Source organism: Balaenoptera borealis (assembly GCF_965194805.1).
Source record: "Balaenoptera borealis genome assembly, chromosome: 18".
Lineage (NCBI taxonomy): Eukaryota > Metazoa > Chordata > Mammalia > Artiodactyla > Balaenopteridae > Balaenoptera > Balaenoptera borealis.
Genome location: NC_138877.1, coordinates 439,004 through 465,841, shown reverse-complemented (window position 1 = coordinate 465,841; position 26,838 = coordinate 439,004). Strand labels below are relative to the sequence as shown.

Genomic DNA, 26,838 nt, shown 5'->3' with positions numbered 1-26,838 from the left:
TACGGGTTAGGATTAGGGTACGTGTTAGGGTTAGGGTAGGGGTTAGGGTTAGGGTACGCGTTAGGGTTAGGGTAGTTATTAAACCTATCCCAGTCTCTAGATACCCCTTAGCTCGTAAGGGAATATTATTTGGGGGTGCAGCCATAGAGAAGAGTTTAGACACTAGTATAAGATAAGGAACACACCCATTATAAAGAAATCACATTAGGATTCTCTTTTTAAGCTGTTCCTTTAAACACTAGTGCTTAGGAAATCTATTGGAGGCAGAAGCAGTCAAGGGTAGCCTAAGGTTAGGGTTAGGCTTAGGGTTAGGCTTAGGGTACGGCTTAGGGTACGGGTTCGGGGAGGGGTGCGGGTATGGCGTAGGGTATGGGTTAAGGTTAGGGTTAGTGTTAGGGTTAGGGGTCGGTTTAGGGTACGGATTAGGATTAGGGTACGTGTTAGGGTTAGGGTAGGGGTTAGGGTTAGGGTACGCGTTAGGGTTAGCGTAGTTATTAAACCTATCCCACTCTCTAGATACCCCTTAGCACGTAAAGGAATATTAATTGGGGGTCCATCCATGGAGAAGAGTTTAGACTCTAGGATAAGATAAGGAACACACCCATTATAAAGAAATCACATTAGGATTCACTTTTTAAGCTGTTCCTTAAAACACTAGTGCTTAGCAAATCTATTGGAGGCATAAGCAGTCAAGGGTAGCCTAGGGTTAGGGTTAGGCTTAGGGTTAGGGTTAGGGTACGTCCTAGGTTACGGGTTCGGGGAGGGGTTCGTGTACGGCGTAGGGTATGGGTTAGGGTTAGTGTTAGGTTTAGGGCTCGGTTTAGGGTACGGGTTAGGATTAGGGTACGTGTTAGGGTTAGGGTAGGGTTTAGGGTTAGGGTACGCGTTAGGGTTAGGGTAGTTATTACACCTATCCCACTCTCTAGGTACCCCTTAGCATGTAAAGGAATATTATTTGGGGGTCCATCCATGGAGAAGAGTTTAGACACTAGGATAAGATAAGGAACACACCCATTATAAAGAAATCACATTAGGATTCACTTTTTAAGCTGTTCCTTAAAACACTAGTGCTTTGGAAATCTATTGGAGGCAGAAGCAGTCAAGGGTAGCTTAGGGTTAGGGTAGGGGTTAGGGTTAGGGTATGCGTTAGGGTTAGGGTAGTTATTAAACCTGTCCCACTCTCTAGATACCCCTTAGCACGTAAAGGAATATTATTTGGGTGTCCAGCCATGGAGAAGAGTTTAGACACTAGGATAAGATAAGGAACACACCCATTATAAAGAAATCACATTAGGATTCTGTTTTTAAGCTGTTCCTTAAAACTGTAGTGCTTAGGAAATCTACTGGAGGCAGAAGCAGTCAAGGGTAGCATAGGGTTAGGGTTAGGCTTAGGCTTAGGCTTAGGGTAAGGCTGAGGGTACGGGTTTGGGGAGGGGTTCGGGTACGGCGTAGGGTATGGTGTAGGGTTAGTGTTATGGTTAGTGTTAGGGTTAGGGCTCGTTTTAGGGTACGGATTAGGATTAGGGTACGTGTTAGTGTTAGGGTAGGGGTTAGGGTTATGGTCCGCGTTAGGGTTAGGGTAGTTATTAAACCTATCCCACTCTCTAGATACCCCTTAGCACGTAAAGGAATATTATTTGGGGGCCCAGCCATGGAGAAGAGTTTAGACACTAGGATAACATAAGGAACACACCCATTATAAAGAAATCACATTAGGATTCTCTTTTTAAGCTGTTCCTTAAAACACTACTGCTTAGGAAATCAATTGGAGGCAGAAGCATTCAAGGGTAGCCTAGGGTTAGGGTTAGGCTTAGGGTTAGTGTTAGGGTACGGCTTAGGGTACGGGTTCGGGGAGGGGTGCGGGTACGGCGTAGGGTATGAGTTAGGGTTAGGGTTAGGGTTAGTGTTAGGGTTAGGGCTCGGTTTAGGGTACGGGTTAGGATTAGGGTACGTGTTAGGGTTAGGGTAGGGGTTAGGGTTAGGGTACGCGTTAGGGTTAGGGTAGTTATTAAACCTATCCCACTCTCTAGATACCCCTTAGCACGTAAGGGAATATTATTTGGGGGTGCAGCCATGGAGAAGAGTTTAGACACTAGGATAAGATAAGGAACACACCCATTATAAAGAAATCACATTAGGATTCTCTTTTTAAGCTGTTCCTTAAAACACTAGTGCTTAGGAAATCTATTGGAGGCAGAAGCAGTCAAGGGTAGCCTAGGGTTAGGGTTAGGCTTAGGGTTAGGCTTAGGGTACGGCTTAGGGTACGGTTTCGGGGAGGGGTGCGAGTACGGCCTAGGGTATGAGTTAGGGTTAGTGTTAGGGTTAGTATTAGGGTTAGGGCTCGGTTTAGGGTACGGGTTAGGATTAGGGTACGTGTTAGGGTTAGGGTAGGGGTTAGGGTTAGGGTACGCGTTAGGGTTAGGGTAGTTATTAAACCTATCCCACTCTCTAGATACCCCTTAGCACGTAAAGGAATATTATTTGGGGATCCAGCCATGGAGAAGAGTTTAGACACTAGGATAAGATAAGGAACACACCCATTATAAAGAAATCACTTTAGGATTCTATTTTTAAGCTGTTCCTTAAAACACTAGTGCTTAGGAAATCTATTGGAGGCAGAAGCAGTCAAGGGTAGCCAAGGTTAGGGTTAGGCTTAGGGTTAGGGTTAGGGTACGGCTTAGAGTACGGGTTCGGGGAGGGGTTCGGGTACAGCGTAGGGTATGGGTTAGGGTTAGGGTTAGGGTTAGTGTTAAGGTTAGGGCTCGGTTTAGGGTACGGGTTAGGATTAGGGTACGTGTTAGGGTTAGGGTAGGGGTTAGGGTTAGGGTACGCGTTAGGGTTAGGGTAGTTAGTAAACCTATCCCACTCTCTAGATACCCCTTAGCACGTAAAGGAATATTATTTGGGGGTTCAGCCATGGAGAAGAGTTTAGACACTAGGATAAGATAAGGAACACTCCCATTATAAAGAAATCACATTAGGATTCTCTTTTTAAGCTGTTCCTTAAAACACTAGTGCTTAGGAAATCTATTGGAGGCAGAAGCATTCAAAGGTAGCCTAGGGTTAGGGTTAGGCTTAGGGTTAGGGTTAGGGTACGGCTTAGGGTATGGGTTCGGGGAGGGGTTCGGGTACGGCGTAGGGTTTGGGTTAGGGTTAGGGTTAGTGTTAGGGTTAGGGCTCGGTTTAGGGTACGGTTTAGGATTAGGGTACGTGTTAGGGTTAGGGTAGGGGTTAGGGTTAGTGTACGCGTTAGGGCTAGGGTAATTAGTAAACCTATCCCACTCTCTAGATACCCCTTAGCACGTAAAGGAATATTATTTGGGGGCCCAGCCATGGAGAAGAGTTTAGACACTAGGATAAGATAAGGAACACACCCATTATAAGGAAATCACTTTAGGATTCTCTTTTTAAGCTGTTCCTTAAAACACTAGTGCTTAGGAAATCTATTGGAGGCAGAAGCAGTCAAGGGTAGCCTAGGGTTAGGGTTAGGCTTAGGGTTAGGCTTAGGGTACGGCTTAGGGTACGGGTTCGGGGAGGGGTTCGGGTACAGCGTAGGGTATGGGTTAGGGTTAGGGTTAGGGTTAGTGTTAAGGTTAGGGCTCGGTTTAGGTTACGGGTTAGGATTAGGGTACGTGTTAGGGTTAGGGTTAGGGTTAGGGTTAGGATTAGGGTTAGGGTTAGGGTTAGGGTTAGGGCTCGGTTTAGGGTACGGTTTAGGATTAGGGTACGTGTTAGGGTTAGGGTAAGGGTTAGGGTTAGGGTACGCGTTAGGGTTAGGGTAGTTATTAAACCTATCCCACTCTCTAGATACCCCTTAGCACGTAAAGGAATGTTATTTGGGGGCCCAGCCATGGAGAAGAGTTTAGACACTAGGATAAGATAAGGAACACACCCATTATAAAGAAATCACATTAGGATTCTCTTTTTAAGCTGTTCCTTAAAACACTACTGCTTAGGAAATCAATTGGAGGCAGAAGCAGTCAAGGGTAGCCTAGGGTTAGTGTTAGGCTTAGGGTTAGGGTTAGGGTTCGGCTTTGGGTACGGGTTCGGGGAGGGGTGCGGGTACGGCGTAGGGTATGAGTTAGGGTTAGGGTTAGGGTTAGTGTTAGGGTTAGGGCTCGGTTTAGGGTACGGGTTAGGATTAGGGTACGTGTTAGGGTTAGGGTAGGGGTTAGGGTTAGGGTACGCGTTAGGGTTAGGGTAGTTATTAAACCTATCCCACTCTCTAGATACCCCTTAGCACGTAAGGGAATATTATTTGGGGGTGCAGCCATGGAGAAGAGTTTAGACACTAGGATAAGATAAGGAACACACCCATTATAAAGAAATCACATTAGGATTCTCTTTTTAAGCTGTTCCTTAAAACACTACTGCTTAGGAAATCAATTGGAGGCGGAAGCAGTCAAGGGTAGCCTAGGGTTAGGGTTAGGCTTAGGGTTAGGGTTAGGGTACGCCTTAGGGTACGGTTTCGGGGAGGGGTGCGGGTACGGCCTAGGGTATGAGTTAGGGTTAGTGTTAGGGTTAGTATTAGGGTTAGGGCTCGGTTTAGGGTACGGGTTAGGATTAGGGTACGTGTTAGGGTTAGGGTAGGGGTTAGGGTTAGGGTACGCGTTAGGGTTAGGGTAGTTATTAAACCTATCCCAGTCTCTAGATACCCCTTACCTCGTAAGGGAATATTATTTGGGGGTGCAGCCATAGAGAAGAGTTTAGACACTAGTATAAGATAAGGAACACACCCATTATAAAGAAATCACATTAGGATTCTCTTTTTAAGCTGTTCCTTTAAACACTAGTGCTTAGGAAATCTATTGGAGGCAGAAGCAGTCAAGGGTAGCCTAAGGTTAGGGTTAGGCTTAGGGTTAGGCTTAGGGTACGGGTTCGGGGAGGGGTGCGGGTATGGCGTAGGGTATGGGTTAAGGTTAGGGTTAGTGTTAGGGTTAGGGGTCGGTTTAGGGTACGGATTAGGATTAGGGTACGTGTTAGGGTTAGGGTAGGGGTTAGGGTTAGGGTACGCGTTAGGGTTAGGGTAGTTATTAAACCTATCCCACTCTCTAGATACCCCTTAGCACGTAAAGGAATATTATTTGGGGGTCCATCCATGGAGAAGAGTTTAGACTCTAGGATAAGATAAGGAACACACCCATTATAAAGAAATCACATTAGGATTCACTTTTTAAGCTGTTCCTTAAAACACTAGTGCTTAGCAAACCTATTGGAGGCATAAGCAGTCAAGGGTAGCCTAGGGTTAGGGTTAGGCTTAGGGTTAGGGTTAGGGTACGTCCTAGGTTACGGGTTCGGGGAGGGGTTCGTGTACGGCGTAGGGTATGGGTTAGGGTTAGTGTTAGGTTTAGGGCTCGGTTTAGGGTACGGGTTAGGATTAGGGTACGTGTTAGGATTAGGGTAGGGTTTAGGGTTAGGGTACGCGTTAGGGTTAGGGTAGTTATTACACCTATCCCACTCTCTAGGTACCCCTTAGCATGTAAAGGAGTATTATTTGGGGGTCCATCCATGGAGAAGAGTTTAGACACTAGGATAAGATAAGGAACACACCCATTATAAAGAAATCACATTAGGATTCACTTTTTAAGCTGTTCCTTAAAACACTAGTGCTTTGGAAATCTATTGGAGGCAGAAGCAGTCAAGGGTAGCTTAGGGTTAGGGTAGGGGTTAGGGTTAGGGTATGCGTTAGGGTTAGGGTAGTTATTAAACCTGTCCCACTCTCTAGATACCCCTTAGCACGTAAAGGAATATTATTTGGGTGTCCAGCCATGGAGAAGAGTTTAGACACTAGGATAAGATAAGGAACACACCCATTATAAAGAAATCACATTAGGATTCGGTTTTTAAGCTGTTCCTTAAAACTGTAGTGCTTAGGAAATCTACTGGAGGCAGAAGCAGTCAAGGGTAGCCTAGGGTTAGGGTTAGGCTTAGGCTTAGGCTTAGGGTAAGGCTGAGGGTACGGGTTTGGGGAGGGGTTCGGGTACGGCGTAGGGTATGGTGTAGGGTTAGTGTTATGGTTAGTGTTAGGGTTAGGGCTCGTTTTAGGGTACGGATTAGGATTAGGGTACGTGTTAGTGTTAGGGTAGGGGTTAGGGTTATGGTCCGCGTTAGGGTTAGGGTAGTTATTAAACCTATCCCACTCTCTAGATACCCCTTAGCACGTAAAGGAATATTATTTGGGGGCCCAGCCATGGAGAAGAGTTTAGACACTAGGATAACATAAGGAACACACCCATTATAAAGAAATCACATTAGGATTCTCTTTTTAAGCTGTTCCTTAAAACACTACTGCTTAGGAAATCAATTGGAGGCAGAAGCATTCAAGGGTAGCCTAGGGTTAGGGTTAGGCTTAGGGTTAGTGTTAGGGTACGGCTTAGGGTACGGGTTCGGGGAGGGGTGCGGGTACGGCGTAGGGTATGAGTTAGGGTTAGGGTTAGGGTTAGTGTTAGGGTTAGGGCTCGGTTTAGGGTACGGGTTAGGATTAGGGTACGTGTTAGGGTTAGGGTAGGGGTTAGGGTTAGGGTACGCGTTAGGGTTAGGGTAGTTATTAAACCTATCCCACTCTCTAGATACCCCTTAGCACGTAAGGGAATATTATTTGGGGGTGCAGCCATGGAGAAGAGTTTAGACACTAGGATAAGATAAGGAACACACCCATTATAAAGAAATCACATTAGGATTCTCTTTTTAAGCTGTTCCTTAAAACACTAGTGCTTAGGAAATCTATTGGAGGCAGAAGCAGTAAAGGGTAGCCTAGGGTTAGGGTTAGGCTTAGGGTTAGGCTTAGGGTACGGCTTAGGGTACGGGTTCGGGGAGGGGTTCGGGTACAGCGTAGGGTATGGGTTAGGATTAGGGTTAGGGTTAGTGTTAGGGTTAGGGCTCGGTTTAGGGTACGGGTTAGGATTAGGGTACGTGTTAGGGTTAGGGTAGGGGTTAGGGTTAGGGTACGCGTTAGGGTTAGGGTAGTTAGTAAACCTATTCCACTCTCTAGATACCCCTTAGCACGTAAAGGAATATTATTTGGGGTTACAGCCATGGAGAAGAGTTTAGACACTAGGATAAGATAAGGAACACACCCATTATAAAGAAATCACATTAGGATTCTCTTTTTAAGCTGTTCCTTAAAACACTAGTGCTTAGGAAATCTATTGGAGGCAGAAGCAGTCAAGGGTAGCCTAGGGTTAGGGTTAGGCTTAGGGTTAGGCTTAGGGTACGGGTTCGGGGAGGGGTGCGGGTACGGCGGAGGGTATGGGTTAGGGTTAGGGTTAGGGTTAGTGTTAGGTTTAGGGCTCGGTTTAGGGTACGGGTTAGGATTAGGGTACGTGTTAGGGTTAGGGTAGGGGTTAGGGTTAGGGTACGCGTTAGGGTTAGGGTAGTTATTAAACCTATCCCACTCTCTAGATACCCCTTAGCACGTAAAGGAATATTATTTGGGGGCCCAGCCATCGAGAAGAGTTTAGACACTAGGATAAGATAAGGAACACACCCATTATAAAGAAATCACATTAGGATTCTCTTTTTAAGCTGTTCCTTAAAACACTACTGCTTAGGAAATCAATTGGAGGCGGAAGCAGTCAAGGGTAGCCTAGGGTTAGGGTTAGGCTTAGGGTTAGGGTTAGGGTACGGCTTAGGGTACGGTTTCGGGGAGGGGTGCGGGTACGGCCTAGGGTATGAGTTAGGGTTAGGGTTAGGGTTAGTATTAGGGTTAGGGCTCGGTTTAGGGTACGGGTTAGGATTAGGGTACGTGTTAGGGTTAGGGTAGGGGTTAGGGTTAGGGTACGCGTTAGGGTTAGGGTAGTTATTAAACCTATCCCACTCTCTACATACCCCTTAGCTCGTAAGGGAATATTATTTGGGGGTGCAGCCATGGAGAAGAGTTTAGACACTAGTATAAGATAAGGAACACACCCATTATAAAGAAATCACATTAGGATTCTCTTTTTAAGCTGTTCCTTTAAACACTAGTGCTTAGGAAATCTATTGGAGGCAGAAGCAGTCAAGGGTAGCCTAAGGTTAGGGTTAGGCTTAGGGTTAGGCTTAGGGTACGGCTTAGGGTACGGGTTCGGGGAGGGGTGCGGGTATGGCGTAGGGTATGGGTTAGGGTTAGGGTTAGGGTTAGTGTTAGGGTTAGGGCTCGGTTTAGGGTACGGGTTAGGATTAGGGTACGTGTTAGGGTTAGGGTAGGGGTTAGGGTTAGGGTACGCGTTAGGGTTAGGGTAGTTAGTAAACCTATTCCACTCTCTAGATACCCCTTAGCACGTAAAGGAATATTATTTGGGGGTCCAGCCATGGAGAAGAGTTTAGACACTAGGATAAGATAAGGAACACACCCATTATAAAGAAATCACATTAGGATTCTCTTTTTAAGCTGTTCCTTAAAACACTAGTGCTTAGGAAATCTATTGGAGGCAGAAGCAGTCAAGGGTAGCCTAGGGTTAGGGTTAGGCTTAGGGTTAGGCTTAGGGTACGGCTTAGGGTACGGTTTCGGGGAGGGGTGCGAGTACGGCCTAGGGTATGAGTTAGGGTTAGTGTTAGGGTTAGTATTAGGGTTAGGGCTCGGTTTAGGGTACGGGTTAGGATTAGGGTACGTGTTAGGGTTAGGGTAGGGGTTAGGGTTAGGGTACGCGTTAGGGTTAGGGTAGTTATTAAACCTATCCCACTCTCTAGATACCCCTTAGCTCGTAAGGGAATATTATTTGGGGGTGCAGCCATGGAGAAGAGTTTAGACACTAGTATAAGATAAGGAACACACCCATTATAAAGAAATCACATTAGGATTCTCTTTTTAAGCTGTTCCTTTAAACACTAGTGCTTAGGAAATCTATTGGAGGTAGAAGCAGTCAAGGGTAGCCTAAGGTTAGGGTTAGGCTTAGGGTTAGGCTTAGGGTACGGCTTAGGGTACGGGTTCGGGGAGGGGTGCGGGTATGGCGTAGGGTATGGGTTAGGGTTAGGGTTAGGGTTAGTGTTAGGGTTAGGGCTCGGTTTAGGGTACGGGTTAGGATTAGGGTACGTGTTAGGGTTAGGGTAGGGGTTAGGGTTAGGGTACGCTTTAGGGTTAGGGTAGTTATTAAACCTATCCCACTCTCTAGATACCCCTTAGCACGTAAAGGAATATTATTTGGGGATCCAGCCATGGAGAAGAGTTTAGACACTAGGATAAGATAAGGAACACACCCATTATAAAGAAATCACTTTAGGATTCTATTTTTAAGCTGTTCCTTAAAACACTAGTGCTTAGGAAATCTATTGGAGGCAGAAGCAGTCAAGGGTAGCCAAGGTTAGGGTTAGGCTTAGGGTTAGGGTTAGGGTACGGCTTAGAGTACGGGTTCGGGGAGGGGTTCGGGTACAGCGTAGGGTATGGGTTAGGGTTAGGGTTAGGGTTAGTGTTAAGGTTAGGGCTCGGTTTAGGGTACGGGTTAGGATTAGGGTACGTGTTAGGGTTAGGGTAGGGGTTAGGGTTAGGGTACGCGTTAGGGTTAGGGTAGTTAGTAAACCTATCCCACTCTCTAGATACCCCTTAGCACGTAAAGGAATATTATTTGGGGGTTCAGCCATGGAGAAGAGTTTAGACACTAGGATAAGATAAGGAACACTCCCATTATAAAGAAATCACATTAGGATTCTCTTTTTAAGCTGTTCCTTAAAACACTAGTGCTTAGGAAATCTATTGGAGGCAGAAGCATTCAAAGGTAGCCTAGGGTTAGGGTTAGGCTTAGGGTTAGGGTTAGGGTACGGCTTAGGGTATGGGTTCGGGGAGGGGTTCGGGTACGGCGTAGGGTTTGGGTTAGGGTTAGGGTTAGTGTTAGGGTTAGGGCTCGGTTTAGGGTACGGTTTAGGATTAGGGTACGTGTTAGGGTTAGGGTAGGGGTTAGGGTTAGTGTACGCGTTAGGGCTAGGGTAATTAGTAAACCTATCCCACTCTCTAGATACCCCTTAGCACGTAAAGGAATATTATTTGGGGGCCCAGCCATGGAGAAGAGTTTAGACACTAGGATAAGATAAGGAACACACCCATTATAAGGAAATCACTTTAGGATTCTCTTTTTAAGCTGTTCCTTAAAACACTAGTGCTTAGGAAATCTATTGGAGGCAGAAGCAGTCAAGGGTAGCCTAGGGTTAGGGTTAGGCTTAGGGTTAGGCTTAGGGTACGGCTTAGGGTACGGGTTCGGGGAGGGGTTCGGGTACAGCGTAGGGTATGGGTTAGGGTTAGGGTTAGGGTTAGTGTTAAGGTTAGGGCTCGGTTTAGGTTACGGGTTAGGATTAGGGTACGTGTTAGGGTTAGGGTTAGGGTTAGGGTTAGGATTAGGGTTAGGATTAGGGTTAGGGTTAGGGCTCGGTTTAGGGTATGGTTTAGGATTAGGGTACGTGTTAGGGTTAGGGTAAGGGTTAGGGTTAGGGTACGCGTTAGGGTTAGGGTAGTTATTAAACCTATCCCACTCTCTAGATACCCCTTAGCCCGTAAAGGAATGTTATTTGGGGGCCCAGCCATGGAGAAGAGTTTAGACACTAGGATAAGATAAGGAACACACCCATTATAAAGAAATCACATTAGGATTCTCTTTTTAAGCTGTTCCTTAAAACACTACTGCTTAGGAAATCAATTGGAGGCAGAAGCAGTCAAGGGTAGCCTAGGGTTAGTGTTAGGCTTAGGGTTAGGGTTAGGGTTCGGCTTTGGGTACGGGTTCGGGGAGGGGTGCGGGTACGGCGTAGGGTATGAGTTAGGGTTAGGGTTAGGGTTAGTGTTAGGGTTAGGGCTCGGTTTAGGGTACGGGTTAGGATTAGGGTACGTGTTAGGGTTAGGGTAGGGGTTAGGGTTAGGGTACGCGTTAGGGTTAGGGTAGTTATTAAACCTATCCCACTCTCTAGATACCCCTTAGCACGTAAGGGAATATTATTTGGGGGTGCAGCCATGGAGAAGAGTTTAGACACTAGGATAAGATAAGGAACACACCCATTATAAAGAAATCACATTAGGATTCTCTTTTTAAGCTGTTCCTTAAAACACTACTGCTTAGGAAATCAATAGGAGGCGGAAGCAGTCAAGGGTAGCCTAGGGTTAGGGTTAGGCTTAGGGTTAGGGTTAGGGTACGGCTTAGGGTACGGTTTCGGGGAGGGGTGCGGGTACGGCCTAGGGTATGAGTTAGGGTTAGTGTTAGGGTTAGTATTAGGGTTAGGGCTCGGTTTAGGGTACGGGTTAGGATTAGGGTACGTGTTAGGGTTAGGGTAGGGGTTAGGGTTAGGGTACGCGTTAGGGTTAGGGTAGTTATTAAACCTATCCCAGTCTCTAGATACCCCTTAGCTCGTAAGGGAATATTATTTGGGAGTGCAGCCATAGAGAAGAGTTTAGACACTAGTATAAGATAAGGAACACACCCATTATAAAGAAATCACATTAGGATTCTCTTTTTAAGCTGTTCCTTTAAACACTAGTGCTTAGGAAATCTATTGGAGGCAGAAGCAGTCAAGGGTAGCCTAAGGTTAGGGTTAGGCTTAGGGTTAGGCTTAGGGTACGGCTTAGGGTACGGGTTCGGGGAGGGGTGCGGGTATGGCGTAGGGTATGGGTTAAGGTTAGGGTTAGTGTTAGGGTTAGGGGTCGGTTTAGGGTACGGATTAGGATTAGGGTACGTGTTAGGGTTAGGGTAGGGGTTAGGGTTAGGGTACGCGTTAGGGTTAGGGTAGTTATTAAACCTATCCCACTCTCTAGATACCCCTTAGCACGTAAAGGAATATTATTTGGGGGTCCATCCATGGAGAAGAGTTTAGACTCTAGGATAAGATAAGGAACACACCCATTATAAAGAAATCACATTAGGATTCACTTTTTAAGCTGTTCCTTAAAACACTAGTGCTTAGCAAATCTATTGGAGGCATAAGCAGTCAAGGGTAGCCTAATGTTAGGGTTAGGCTTAGGGTTAGGGTTAGGGTACGTCCTAGGTTACGGGTTCGGGGAGGGGTTCGTGTACGGCGTAGGGTATGGGTTAGGGTTAGTGTTAGGTTTAGGGCTCGGTTTAGGGTACGGGTTAGGATTAGGGTACGTGTTAGGGTTAGGGTAGGGTTTAGGGTTAGGGTACGCGTTAGGGTTAGGGTAGTTATTACACCTATCCCACTCTCTAGGTACCCCTTAGCATGTAAAGGAATATTATTTGGGGGTCCATCCATGGAGAAGAGTTTAGACACTAGGATAAGATAAGGAACACACCCATTATAAAGAAATCACATTAGGATTCACTTTTTAAGCTGTTCCTTAAAACACTAGTGCTTTGGAAATCTATTGGAGGCAGAAGCAGTCAAGGGTAGCTTAGGGTTAGGGTAGGGGTTAGGGTTAGGGTATGCGTTAGGGTTAGGGTAGTTATTAAACCTGTCCCACTCTCTAGATACCCCTTAGCACGTAAAGGAATATTATTTGGGTGTCCAGCCATGGAGAAGAGTTTAGACACTAGGATAAGATAAGGAACACACCCATTATAAAGAAATCACATTAGGATTCTGTTTTTAAGCTGTTCCTTAAAACTGTAGTGCTTAGGAAATCTACTGGAGGCAGAAGCAGTCAAGGGTAGCCTAGGGTTAGGGTTAGGCTTAGGCTTAGGCTTAGGGTAAGGCTGAGGGTACGGGTTTGGGGAGGGGTTCGGGTACGGCGTAGGGTATGGTGTAGGGTTAGTGTTATGGTTAGTGTTAGGGTTAGGGCTCGTTTTAGGGTACGGATTAGGATTAGGGTACGTGTTAGTGTTAGGGTAGGGGTTAGGGTTATGGTCCGCGTTAGGGTTAGGGTAGTTATTAAACCTATCCCACTCTCTAGATACCCCTTAGCACGTAAAGGAATATTATTTGGGGGCCCAGCCATGGAGAAGAGTTTAGACACTAGGATAACATAAGGAACACACCCATTATAAAGAAATCACATTAGGATTCTCTTTTTAAGCTGTTCCTTAAAACACTACTGCTTAGGAAATCAATTGGAGGCAGAAGCAGTCAAGGGTAGCCTAGGGTTAGGGTTAGGCTTAGGGTTAGTGTTAGGGTACGGCTTAGGGTACGGGTTCGGGGAGGGGTGCGGGTACGGCGTAGGGTATGAGTTAGGGTTAGGGTTAGGGTTAGTGTTAGGGTTAGGGCTCGGTTTAGGGTACGGGTTAGGATTAGGGTACGTGTTAGGGTTAGGGTAGGGGTTAGGGTTAGGGTACGCGTTAGGGTTAGGGTAGTTATTAAACCTATCCCACTCTCTAGATACCCCTTAGCACGTAAGGGAATATTATTTGGGGGTGCAGCCATGGAGAAGAGTTTAGACACTAGGATAAGATAAGGAACACACCCATTATAAAGAAATCACATTAGGATTCTCTTTTTAAGCTGTTCCTTAAAACACTAGTGCTTAGGAAATCTATTGGAGGCAGAAGCAGTAAAGGGTAGCCTAGGGTTAGGGTTAGGCTTAGGGTTAGGCTTAGGGTACGGCTTAGGGTACGGGTTCGGGGAGGGGTTCGGGTACAGCGTAGGGTATGGGTTAGGATTAGGGTTAGGGTTAGTGTTAGGGTTAGGGCTCGGTTTAGGGTACGGGTTAGGATTAGGGTACGTGTTAGGGTTAGGGTAGGGGTTAGGGTTAGGGTACGCGTTAGGGTTAGGGTAGTTAGTAAACCTATTCCACTCTCTAGATACCCCTTAGCACGTAAAGGAATATTATTTGGGGGTTCAGCCATGGAGAAGAGTTTAGACACTAGGATAAGATAAGGAACACACCCATTATAAAGAAATCACATTAGGATTCTCTTTTTAAGCTGTTCCTTAAAACACTAGTGCTTAGGAAATCTATTGGAGGCAGAAGCAGTCAAGGGTAGCCTAGGGTTAGGGTTAGGCTTAGGGTTAGGCTTAGGGTACGGGTTCGGGGAGGGGTGCGGGTACGGCGGAGGGTATGGGTTAGGGTTAGGGTTAGGGTTAGTGTTAGGTTTAGGGCTCGGTTTAGGGTACGGGTTAGGATTAGGGTACGTGTTAGGGTTAGGGTAGGGGTTAGGGTTAGGGTACGCGTTAGGGTTAGGGTAGTTATTAAACCTATCCCACTCTCTAGATACCCCTTAGCACGTAAAGGAATATTATTTGGGGGCCCAGCCATCGAGAAGAGTTTAGACACTAGGATAAGATAAGGAACACACCCATTATAAAGAAATCACATTAGGATTCTCTTTTTAAGCTGTTCCTTAAAACACTACTGCTTAGGAAATCAATTGGAGGCGGAAGCAGTCAAGGGTAGCCTAGGGTTAGGGTTAGGCTTAGGGTTAGGGTTAGGGTACGGCTTAGGGTACGGTTTCGGGGAGGGGTGCGGGTACGGCCTAGGGTATGAGTTAGGGTTAGGGTTAGGGTTAGTATTAGGGTTAGGGCTCGGTTTAGGGTACGGGTTAGGATTAGGGTACGTGTTAGGGTTAGGGTAGGGGTTAGGGTTAGGGTACGCGTTAGGGTTAGGGTAGTTATTAAACCTATCCCACTCTCTACATACCCCTTAGCTCGTAAGGGAATATTATTTGGGGGTGCAGCCATGGAGAAGAGTTTAGACACTAGTATAAGATAAGGAACACACCCATTATAAAGAAATCACATTAGGATTCTCTTTTTAAGCTGTTCCTTTAAACACTAGTGCTTAGGAAATCTATTGGAGGCAGAAGCAGTCAAGGGTAGCCTAAGGTTAGGGTTAGGCTTAGGGTTAGGCTTAGGGTACGGCTTAGGGTACGGGTTCGGGGAGGGGTGCGGGTATGGCGTAGGGTATGGGTTAGGGTTAGGGTTAGGGTTAGTGTTAGGGTTAGGGCTCGGTTTAGGGTACGGGTTAGGATTAGGGTACGTGTTAGGGTTAGGGTAGGGGTTAGGGTTAGGGTACGCGTTAGGGTTAGGGTAGTTAGTAAACCTATTCCACTCTCTAGATACCCCTTAGCATGTAAAGGAATATTATTTGGGGGTCCAGCCATGGAGAAGAGTTTAGACACTAGGATAAGATAAGGAACACACCCATTATAAAGAAATCACATTAGGATTCTCTTTTTAAGCTGTTCCTTAAAACACTAGTGCTTAGGAAATCTATTGGAGGCAGAAGCAGTCAAGGGTAGCCTAGGGTTAGGGTTAGGCTTAGGGTTAGGCTTAGGGTACGGCTTAGGGTACGGTTTCGGGGAGGGGTGCGAGTACGGCCTAGGGTATGAGTTAGGGTTAGTGTTAGGGTTAGTATTAGGGTTAGGGCTCGGTTTAGGGTACGGGTTAGGATTAGGGTACGTGTTAGGGTTAGGGTAGGGGTTAGGGTTAGGGTACGCGTTAGGGTTAGGGTAGTTATTAAACCTATCCCACTCTCTAGATACCCCTTAGCTCGTAAGGGAATATTATTTGGGGGTGCAGCCATGGAGAAGAGTTTAGACACTAGTATAAGATAAGGAACACACCCATTATAAAGAAATCACATTAGGATTCTCTTTTTAAGCTGTTCCTTTAAACACTAGTGCTTAGGAAATCTATTGGAGGCAGAAGCAGTCAAGGGTAGCCTAAGGTTAGGGTTAGGCTTAGGGTTAGGCTTAGGGTACGGCTTAGGGTACGGGTTCGGGGAGGGGTGCGGGTATGGCGTAGGGTATGGGTTAGGGTTAGGGTTAGGGTTAGTGTTAGGGTTAGGGCTCGGTTTAGGGTACGGGTTAGGATTAGGGTACGTGTTAGGGTTAGGGTAGGGGTTAGGGTTAGGGTACGCGTTAGGGTTAGGGTAGTTAGTAAACCTATTCCACTCTCTAGATACCCCTTAGCACGTAAAGGAATATTATTTGGGGGTTCAGCCATGGAGAAGAGTTTAGACACTAGGATAAGATAAGGAACACACCCATTATAAAGAAATCACATTAGGATTCTCTTTTTAAGCTGTTCCTTAAAACACTAGTGCTTAGGAAATCTATTGGAGGCAGAAGCAGTCAAGGGTAGCCTAGGGTTAGGGTTAGGCTTAGGGTTAGGCTTAGGGTACGGCTTAGGGTACGGGTTCGGGGAGGGGTGCGGGTACGGCGGAGGGTATGGGTTAGGGTTAGGGTTAGGGTTAGTGTTAGGTTTAGGGCTCGGTTTAGGGTACGGGTTAGGATTAGGGTACGTGTTAGGGTTAGGGTAGGGGTTAGGGTTAGGGTACGCGTTAGGGTTAGGGTAGTTATTAAACCTATCCCACTCTCTAGATACCCCTTAGCACGTAAAGGAATATTATTTGGGGGCCCAGCCATCGAGAAGAGTTTAGACACTAGGATAAGATAAGGAACACACCCATTATAAAGAAATCACATTAGGATTCTCTTTTTAAGCTGTTCCTTAAAACACTACTGCTTAGGAAATCAATTGGAGGCGGAAGCAGTCAAGGGTAGCCTAGGGTTAGGGTTAGGCTTAGGGTTAGGGTTAGGGTACGGCTTAGGGTACGGTTTCGGGGAGGGGTGCGGGTACGGCCTAGGGTATGAGTTAGGGTTAGTGTTAGGGTTAGTATTAGGGTTAGGGCTCGGTTTAGGGTACGGGTTAGGATTAGGGTACGTGTTAGGGTTAGGGTAGGGGTTAGGGTTAGGGTACGCGTTAGGGTTAGGGTAGTTATTAAACCTATCCCACTCTCTAGATACCCCTTAGCTCGTAAGGGAATATTATTTGGGGGTGCAGCCATGGAGAAGAGTTTAGACACTAGTATAAGATAAGGAACACACCCATTATAAAGAAATCACATTAGGATTCTCTTTTTAAGCTGTTCCTTTAAACACTAGTGCTTAGGAAATCTATTGGAGGCAGAAGCAGTCAAGGGTAGCCTAAGGTTAGGGTTAGGCTTAGGGTTAGGCTTAGGGTACGGCTTAGGGTACGGGTACGGGGAGGGGTGCGGGTATGGCGTAGGGTATGGGTTAGGGTTAGGGTTAGGGTTAGTGTTAGGGTTAGGGCTCGGTTTAGGGTACGGATTAGGATTAGGGTACGTGTTAGGGTTAGGGTAGGGGTTAGGGTTAGGGTACGCGTTAGGTTTAGGGTTGTTATTAAACCTATCCCACTCTCTAGATACCCCTTAGCACGTAAAGGAATGTTATTTGGGGGCCCAGCCAGGGAGAAGAGTTTAGACACTAGGATAAGATAAGGAACACACCCATTATAAAGAAATCACATTAGGATTCTCTTTTTAAGCTGTTCCTTTAAACACTAGTGCTTAGGAAATCTATTGGAGGCAGAAGCAGTCAAGGGTAGCCTAAGGTTAGGGTTAGGCTTAGGGTTAGGCTTAGGGTACGGCTTAGGGTACGGGTTCGGGGAGGGGTGCGGGTATGGCGTAGGGTATGGGTTAGGGTTAGGGTTAGGGTTAGTGTTAGGGTTAGGGCTCGGTTTAGGGTACGGGTTAGGATTAGGGTACGTGTTAGGGTTAGGGTAGGGGTTAGGGTTAGGGTACGCGTTAGGGTTAGGGTAGTTAGTAAACCTATTCCACTCTCTAGATACCCCTTAGCACGTAAAGGAATATTATTTGGGGGTTCAGCCATGGAGAAGAGTTTAGACACTAGGATAAGATAAGGAACACACCCATTATAAAGAAATCACATTAGGATTCTCTTTTTAAGCTGTTCCTTAAAACACTAGTGCTTAGGAAATCTATTGGAGGCAGAAGCAGTCAAGGGTAGCCTAGGGTTAGGGTTAGGCTTAGGGTTAGGCTTAGGGTACGGCTTAGGGTACGGGTTCGGGGAGGGGTGCGGGTACGGCGGAGGGTATGGGTTAGGGTTAGGGTTAGGGTTAGTGTTAGGTTTAGGGCTCGGTTTAGGGTACGGGTTAGGATTAGGGTACGTGTTAGGGTTAGGGTAGGGGTTAGGGTTAGGGTACGCGTTAGGGTTAGGGTAGTTATTAAACCTATCCCACTCTCTAGATACCCCTTAGCACGTAAAGGAATATTATTTGGGGGCCCAGCCATCGAGAAGAGTTTAGACACTAGGATAAGATAAGGAACACACCCATTATAAAGAAATCACATTAGGATTCTCTTTTTAAGCTGTTCCTTAAAACACTACTGCTTAGGAAATCAATTGGAGGCGGAAGCAGTCAAGGGTAGCCTAGGGTTAGGGTTAGGCTTAGGGTTAGGGTTAGGGTACGGCTTAGGGTACGGTTTCGGGGAGGGGTGCGGGTACGGCCTAGGGTATGAGTTAGGGTTAGTGTTAGGGTTAGTATTAGGGTTAGGGCTCGGTTTAGGGTACGGGTTAGGATTAGGGTACGTGTTAGGGTTAGGGTAGGGGTTAGGGTTAGGGTACGCGTTAGGGTTAGGGTAGTTATTAAACCTATCCCACTCTCTAGATACCCCTTAGCTCGTAAGGGAATATTATTTGGGGGTGCAGCCATGGAGAAGAGTTTAGACACTAGTATAAGATAAGGAACACACCCATTATAAAGAAATCACATTAGGATTCTCTTTTTAAGCTGTTCCTTTAAACACTAGTGCTTAGGAAATCTATTGGAGGCAGAAGCAGTCAAGGGTAGCCTAAGGTTAGGGTTAGGCTTAGGGTTAGGCTTAGGGTACGGCTTAGGGTACGGGTACGGGGAGGGGTGCGGGTATGGCGTAGGGTATGGGTTAGGGTTAGGGTTAGGGTTAGTGTTAGGGTTAGGGCTCGGTTTAGGGTACGGATTAGGATTAGGGTACGTGTTAGGGTTAGGGTAGGGGTTAGGGTTAGGGTACGCGTTAGGGTTAGGGTAGTTATTAAACCTATCCCACTCTCTAGATACCCCTTAGCACGTAAAGGAATATTATTTGGGGGTCCATCCATGGAGAAGAGTTTAGACTCTAGGATAAGATAAGGAACACACCCATTATAAAGAAATCACATTAGGATTCACTTTTTAAGCTGTTCCTTAAAACACTAGTGCTTAGGAAATCTATTGGAGGCATAAGCAGTCAAGGGTAGCCTAGGGTTAGGGTTAGGCTTAGGGTTAGGGTTAGGGTACGTCCTAGGTTACGGGTTCGGGGAGGGGTTCGTGTACGGCGTAGGGTATGGGTTAGGGTTAGTGTTAGGTTTAGGGCTCGGTTTAGGGTACGGGTTAGGATTAGGGTACGTGTTAGGGTTAGGGTAGGGTTTAGGGTTAGGGTACGCGTTAGGGTTAGGGTAGTTATTACACCTATCCCACTCTCTAGGTACCCCTTAGCACGTAAAGGAATATTATTTGGGGGCCCAGCCATCGAGAAGAGTTTAGACACTAGGATAAGATAAGGAACACACCCATTATAAAGAAATCACATTAGGATTCTCTTTTTAAGCTGTTCCTTAAAACACTACTGCTTAGGAAATCAATTGGAGGCGGAAGCAGTCAAGGGTAGCCTAGGGTTAGGGTTATGCTTAGGGTTAGGGTTAGGGTACGGCTTAGGGTACGGTTTCGGGGAGGGGTGCGGGTACGGCCTAGGGTATGAGTTAGGGTTAGTGTTAGGGTTAGTATTAGGGTTAGGGCTCGGTTTAGGGTACGGGTTAGGATTAGGGTACGTGTTAGGGTTAGGGTAGGGGTTAGGGTTAGGGTACGCGTTAGGGTTAGGGTAGTTATTAAACCTATCCCAGTCTCTAGATACCCCTTAGCTCGTAAGGGAATATTATTTGGGGGTGCAGCCATAGAGAAGAGTTTAGACACTAGTATAAGATAAGGAACACACCCATTATAAAGAAATCACATTAGGATTCTCTTTTTAAGCTGTTCCTTTAAACACTAGTGCTTAGGAAATCTATTGGAGGCAGAAGCAGTCAAGGGTAGCCTAAGGTTAGGGTTAGGCTTAGGGTTAGGCTTAGGGTACGGCTTAGGGTACGGGTTCGGGGAGGGGTGCGGGTATGGCGTAGGGTATGGTTTAGGGTTAGGGTTAGGGTTAGTGTTAGGGTTAGGGCTCGGTTTAGGGTACGGGTTAGGATTAGGGTACGTGTTAGGGTTAGGGTAGGGGTTAGGGTTAGGGTACGCGTTAGGGTTAGGGTAGTTATTAAACCTATCCCACTCTCTAGATACCCCTTAGCACGTAAGGGAATATTATTTGGGGGTGCAGCCATGGAGAAGAGTTTAGACACTAGGTTAAGATAAGGAACACACCCATTATAAAGAAATCACATTAGGATTCTATTTTTAAGCTGTTCCTTAAAACACTAGTGCTTAGGAAATCTATTGGAGGCAGAAGCAGTAAAGGGTAGCCTAGGGTTAGGGTTAGGCTTAGGGTTAGGCTTAGGGTACGGCTTAGGGTACGGGTTCGGGGAGGGGTTCGGGTACAGCGTAGGGTATGGGTTAGGATTAGGGTTAGGGTTAGTGTTAGGGTTAGGGCTCGGATTAGGGTACGGGTTAGGATTAGGGTACGTGTTAGGGTTAGGGTAGGGGTTAGGGTTAGGGTACGCGTTAGGGTTAGGGTAGTTAGTAAACCTATTCCACTCTCTAGATACCCCTTAGCACGTAAAGGAATATTATTTGGGGGTTCAGCCATGGAGAAGAGTTTAGACACTAGGATAAGATAAGGAACACACCCATTATAAAGAAATCACATTAGGATTCTCTTTTTAAGCTGTTCCTTAAAACACTAGTGCTTAGGAAATCTATTGGAGGCAGAAGCAGTCAAGGGTAGCCTAGGGTTAGGGTTAGGCTTAGGGTTAGGCTTAGGGTACGGCTTAGGGTACGGGTTCGGGGAGGGGTGCGGGTACGGCGGAGGGTATGGGTTAGGGTTAGGGTTAGGGTTAGTGTTAGGTTTAGGGCTCGGATTAGGGTACGGGTTAGGATTAGGGTACGTGTTAGGGTTAGGGTAGGGGTTAGGGTTAGGGTACGCGTTAGGGTTAGGGTAGTTATTAAACCTATCCCACTCTCTAGATACCCCTTAGCACGTAAAGGAATATTATTTGGGGGCCCAGCCATCGAGAAGAGTTTAGACACTAGGATAAGATAAGGAACACACCCATTATAAAGAAATCACATTAGGATTCTCTTTTTAAGCTGTTCCTTAAAACACTACTGCTTAGGAAATCAATTGGAGGCGGAAGCAGTCAAGGGTAGCCTAGGGTTAGGGTTAGGCTTAGGGTTAGGGTTAGGGTACGGCTTAGGGTACGGTTTCGGGGAGGGGTGCGGGTACGGCCTAGGGTATGATTTAGGGTTAGGGTTAGGGTTAGTATTAGGGTTAGGGCTCGGTTTAGGGTACGGGTTAGGATTAGGGTACGTGTTAGGGTTAGGGTAGGGGTTAGGGTTAGGGTACGCGTTAGGGTTAGGGTAGTTATTAAACCTATCCCACTCTCTACATACCCCTTAGCTCGTAAGGGAATATTATTTGGGGGTGCAGCCATGGAGAAGAGTTTAGACACTAGGATAAGATAAGGAACACACCCATTATAAAGAAATCACATTAGGATTCTCTTTTTAAGCTGTTCCTTAAAACACTAGTGCTTAGGAAATCTATTGGAGGCAGAAGCAGTCAAGGGTAGCCTAGGGTTAGGGTTAGGCTTAGGGTTAGGCTTAGGGTACGGCTTAGGGTACGGGTTCGGGGAGGGGTGCGGGTATGGCGTAGGGTATGGGTTAGGGTTAGGGTTAGGGTTAGTGTTAGGGTTAGGGCTCGGTTTAGGGTACGGGTTAGGATTAGGGTACGTGTTAGGGTTAGGGTAGGGGTTAGGGTTAGGGTACGCGTTAGGGTTAGGGTAGTTAGTAAACCTATTCCACTCTCTAGATACCCCTTAGCACGTAAAGGAATATTATTTGGGGGCCCAGCCATGGAGAAGAGTTTAGACACTAGGATAAGATAAGGAACACACCCATTATAAGGAAATCACTTTAGGATTCTCTTTTTAAGCTGTTCCTTAAAACACTAGTGCTTAGGAAATCTATTGGAGGCAGAAGCAGTCAAGGGTAGCCTAGGGTTAGGGTTAGGCTTAGGGTTAGGCTTAGGGTACGGCTTAGGGTACGGGTTCGGGGAGGGGTTCGGGTACAGCGTAGGGTATGGGTTAGGGTTAGGGTTAGGGTTAGTGTTAAGGTTAGGGCTCGGTTTAGGTTACGGGTTAGGATTAGGGTACGTGTTAGGGTTACGGTTAGGGTTAGGGTTAGGATTAGGGTTAGGGTTAGGGTTAGGGTTAGGGCTCGGTTTAGGGTACTGTTTAGGATTAGGGTACGTGTTAGGGTTAGGGTAAGGGTTAGGGTTAGGGTACGCGTTAGGGTTAGGGTAGTTATTAAACCTATCCCACTCTCTAGATACCCCTTAGCACGTAAAGGAATGTTATTTGGGGGCCCAGCCATGGAGAAGAGTTTAGACACTAGGATAAGATAAGGAACACACCCATTATAAAGAAATCACATTAGGATTCTCTTTTTAAGCTGTTCCTTAAAACACTACTGCTTAGGAAATCAATTGGAGGCAGAAGCAGTCAAGGGTAGCCTAGGGTTAGTGTTAGGCTTAGGGTTAGGGTTAGGGTTCGGCTTTGGGTACGGGTTCGGGGAGGGGTGCGGGTACGGCGTAGGGTATGAGTTAGGGTTAGGGTTAGGGTTAGTGTTAGGGTTAGGGCTCGGTTTAGGGTACGGGTTAGGATTAGGGTACGTGTTAGGGTTAGGGTAGGGGTTAGGGTTAGGGTACGCGTTAGGGTTAGGGTAGTTATTAAACCTATCCCACTCTCTAGATACCCCTTAGCACGTAAGGGAATATTATTTGGGGGTGCAGCCATGGAGAAGAGTTTAGACACTAGGATAAGATAAGGAACACACCCATTATAAAGAAATCACATTAGGATTCTCTTTTTAAGCTGTTCCTTAAAACACTACTGCTTAGGAAATCAATTGGAGGCGGAAGCAGTCAAGGGTAGCCTAGGGTTAGGGTTAGGCTTAGGGTTAGGGTTAGGGTACGGCTTAGGGTACGGTTTCGGGGAGGGGTGCGGGTACGGCCTAGGGTATGAGTTAGGGTTAGTGTTAGGGTTAGTATTAGGGTTAGGGCTCGGTTTAGGGTACGGGTTAGGATTAGGGTACGTGTTAGGGTTAGGGTAGGGGTTAGGGTTAGGGTACGCGTTAGGGTTAGGGTAGTTATTAAACCTATCCCAGTCTCTAGATACCCCTTAGCTCGTAAGGGAATATTATTTGGGGGTGCAGCCATAGAGAAGAGTTTAGACACTAGTATAAGATAAGGAACACACCCATTATAAAGAAATCACATTAGGATTCTCTTTTTAAGCTGTTCCTTTAAACACTAGTGCTTAGGAAATCTATTGGAGGCAGAAGCAGTCAAGGGTAGCCTAAGGTTAGGGTTAGGCTTAGGGTTAGGCTTAGGGTACGGCTTAGGGTACGGGTTCGGGGAGGGGTGCGGGTATGGCGTAGGGTATGGGTTAAGGTTAGGGTTAGTGTTAGGGTTAGGGGTCGGTTTAGGGTACGGATTAGGATTAGGGTACGTGTTAGGGTTAGGGTAGGGGTTAGGGTTAGGGTACGCGTTAGGGTTAGCGTAGTTATTAAACCTATCCCACTCTCTAGATACCCCTTAGCACGTAAAGGAATATTAATTGGGGGTCCATCCATGGAGAAGAGTTTAGACTCTAGGATAAGATAAGGAACACACCCATTATAAAGAAATCACATTAGGATTCACTTTTTAAGCTGTTCCTTAAAACACTAGTGCTTAGCAAATCTATTGGAGGCATAAGCAGTCAAGGGTAGCCTAGGGTTAGGGTTAGGCTTAGGGTTAGGGTTAGGGTACGTCCTAGGTTACGGGTTCGGGGAGGGGTTCGTGTACGGCGTAGGGTATGGGTTAGGGTTAGTGTTAGGTTTAGGGCTCGGTTTAGGGTACGGGTTAGGATTAGGGTACGTGTTAGGGTTAGGGTAGGGTTTAGGGTTAGGGTACGCGTTATGGTTAGGGTAGTTATTACACCTATCCCACTCTCTAGGTACCCCTTAGCATGTAAAGGAATATTATTTGGGGGTCCATCCATGGAGAAGAGTTTAGACACTAGGATAAGATAAGGAACACACCCATTATAAAGAAATCACATTAGGATTCACTTTTTAAGCTGTTCCTTAAAACACTAGTGCTTTGGAAATCTATTGGAGGCAGAAGCAGTCAAGGGTAGCTTAGGGTTAGGGTAGGGGTTAGGGTTAGGGTATGCGTTAGGGTTAGGGTAGTTATTAAACCTGTCCCACTCTCTAGATACCCCTTAGCACGTAAAGGAATATTATTTGGGTGTCCAGCCATGGAGAAGAGTTTAGACACTAGGATAAGATAAGGAACACACCCATTATAAAGAAATCACATTAGGATTCTGTTTTTAAGCTGTTCCTTAAAACTGTAGTGCTTAGGAAATCTACTGGAGGCAGAAGCAGTCAAGGGTAGCCTAGGGTTAGGGTTAGGCTTAGGCTTAGGCTTAGGGTAAGGCTGAGGGTACGGGTTTGGGGAGGGGTTCGGGTACGGCGTAGGGTATGGTGTAGGGTTAGTGTTATGGTTAGTGTTAGGGTTAGGGCTCGTTTTAGGGTACGGATTAGGATTAGGGTACGTGTTAGTGTTAGGGTAGGGGTTAGGGTTATGGTCCGCGTTAGGGTTAGGGTAGTTATTAAACCTATCCCACTCTCTAGATACCCCTTAGCACGTAAAGGAATATTATTTGGGGGCCCAGCCATGGAGAAGAGTTTAGACACTAGGATAACATAAGGAACACACCCATTATAAAGAAATCACATTAGGATTCTCTTTTTAAGCTGTTCCTTAAAACACTACTGCTTAGGAAATCAATTGGAGGCAGAAGCATTCAAGGGTAGCCTAGGGTTAGGGTTAGGCTTAGGGTTAGTGTTAGGGTACGGCTTAGGGTACGGGTTCGGGGAGGGGTGCGGGTACGGCGTAGGGTATGAGTTAGGGTTAGGGTTAGGGTTAGTGTTAGGGTTAGGGCTCGGTTTAGGGTACGGGTTAGGATTAGGGTACGTGTTAGGGTTAGGGTAGGGGTTAGGGTTAGGGTACGCGTTAGGGTTAGGGTAGTTATTAAACCTATCCCACTCTCTAGATACCCCTTAGCACGTAAGGGAATATTATTTGGGGGTGCAGCCATGGAGAAGAGTTTAGACACTAGGATAAGATAAGGAACACACCCATTATAAAGAAATCACATTAGGATTCTCTTTTTAAGCTGTTCCTTAAAACACTAGTGCTTAGGAAATCTATTGGAGGCAGAAGCAGTCAAGGGTAGCCTAGGGTTAGGGTTAGGCTTAGGGTTAGGCTTAGGGTACGGCTTAGGGTACGGTTTCGGGGAGGGGTGCGAGTACGGCCTAGGGTATGAGTTAGGGTTAGTGTTAGGGTTAGTATTAGGGTTAGGGCTCGGTTTAGGGTACGGGTTAGGATTAGGGTACGTGTTAGGGTTAGGGTAGGGGTTAGGGTTAGGGTACGCGTTAGGGTTAGGGTAGTTATTAAACCTATCCCACTCTCTAGATACCCCTTAGCACGTAAAGGAATATTATTTGGGGATCCAGCCATGGAGAAGAGTTTAGACACTAGGATAAGATAAGGAACACACCCATTATAAAGAAATCACTTTAGGATTCTATTTTTAAGCTGTTCCTTAAAACACTAGTGCTTAGGAAATCTATTGGAGGCAGAAGCAGTCAAGGGTAGCCAAGGTTAGGGTTAGGCTTAGGGTTAGGGTTAGGGTACGGCTTAGAGTACGGGTTCGGGGAGGGGTTCGGGTACAGCGTAGGGTATGGGTTAGGGTTAGGGTTAGGGTTAGTGTTAAGGTTAGGGCTCGGTTTAGGGTACGGGTTAGGATTAGGGTACGTGTTAGGGTTAGGGTAGGGGTTAGGGTTAGGGTACGCGTTAGGGTTAGGGTAGTTAGTAAACCTATCCCACTCTCTAGATACCCCTTAGCACGTAAAGGAATATTATTTGGGGGTTCAGCCATGGAGAAGAGTTTAGACACTAGGATAAGATAAGGAACACTCCCATTATAAAGAAATCACATTAGGATTCTCTTTTTAAGCTGTTCCTTAAAACACTAGTGCTTAGGAAATCTATTGGAGGCAGAAGCATTCAAAGGTAGCCTAGGGTTAGGGTTAGGCTTAGGGTTAGGGTTAGGGTACGGCTTAGGGTATGGGTTCGGGGAGGGGTTCGGGTACGGCGTAGGGTTTGGGTTAGGGTTAGGGTTAGTGTTAGGGTTAGGGCTCGGTTTAGGGTACGGTTTAGGATTAGGGTACGTGTTAGGGTTAGGGTAGGGGTTAGGGTTAGTGTACGCGTTAGGGCTAGGGTAATTAGTAAACCTATCCCACTCTCTAGATACCCCTTAGCACGTAAAGGAATATTATTTGGGGGCCCAGCCATGGAGAAGAGTTTAGACACTAGGATAAGATAAGGAACACACCCATTATAAGGAAATCACTTTAGGATTCTCTTTTTAAGCTGTTCCTTAAAACACTAGTGCTTAGGAAATCTATTGGAGGCAGAAGCAGTCAAGGGTAGCCTAGGGTTAGGGTTAGGCTTAGGGTTAGGCTTAGGGTACGGCTTAGGGTACGGGTTCGGGGAGGGGTTCGGGTACAGCGTAGGGTATGGGTTAGGGTTAGGGTTAGGGTTAGTGTTAAGGTTAGGGCTCGGTTTAGGTTACGGGTTAGGATTAGGGTACGTGTTAGGGTTAGGGTTAGGGTTAGGGTTAGGATTAGGGTTAGGGTTAGGGTTAGGGTTAGGGCTCGGTTTAGGGTACGGTTTAGGATTAGGGTACGTGTTAGGGTTAGGGTAAGGGTTAGGGTTAGGGTACGCGTTAGGGTTAGGGTAGTTATTAAACCTATCCCACTCTCTAGATACCCCTTAGCACGTAAAGGAATGTTATTTGGGGGCCCAGCCATGGAGAAGAGTTTAGACACTAGGATAAGATAAGGAACACACCCATTATAAAGAAATCACATTAGGATTCTCTTTTTAAGCTGTTCCTTAAA

The 26,838-nt window shown here is 46.3% G+C and overlaps 1 long non-coding RNA gene across 1 annotated transcript in view; it reads left to right on the top strand.

Moving 5' to 3' along the window:
* The first annotated feature begins 23,246 nt into the window (after positions 1–23,246).
* The window catches only part of LOC309615828, a 113,430-nt gene continuing 109,838 nt past the window's right edge, over positions 23,247–26,838 (top strand). The window contains exon 1 of the long non-coding RNA XR_014237088.1: positions 23,247–23,447. This is a non-coding gene — a long non-coding RNA (uncharacterized lncRNA). The remainder of the gene's footprint in view (positions 23,448–26,838) is intronic.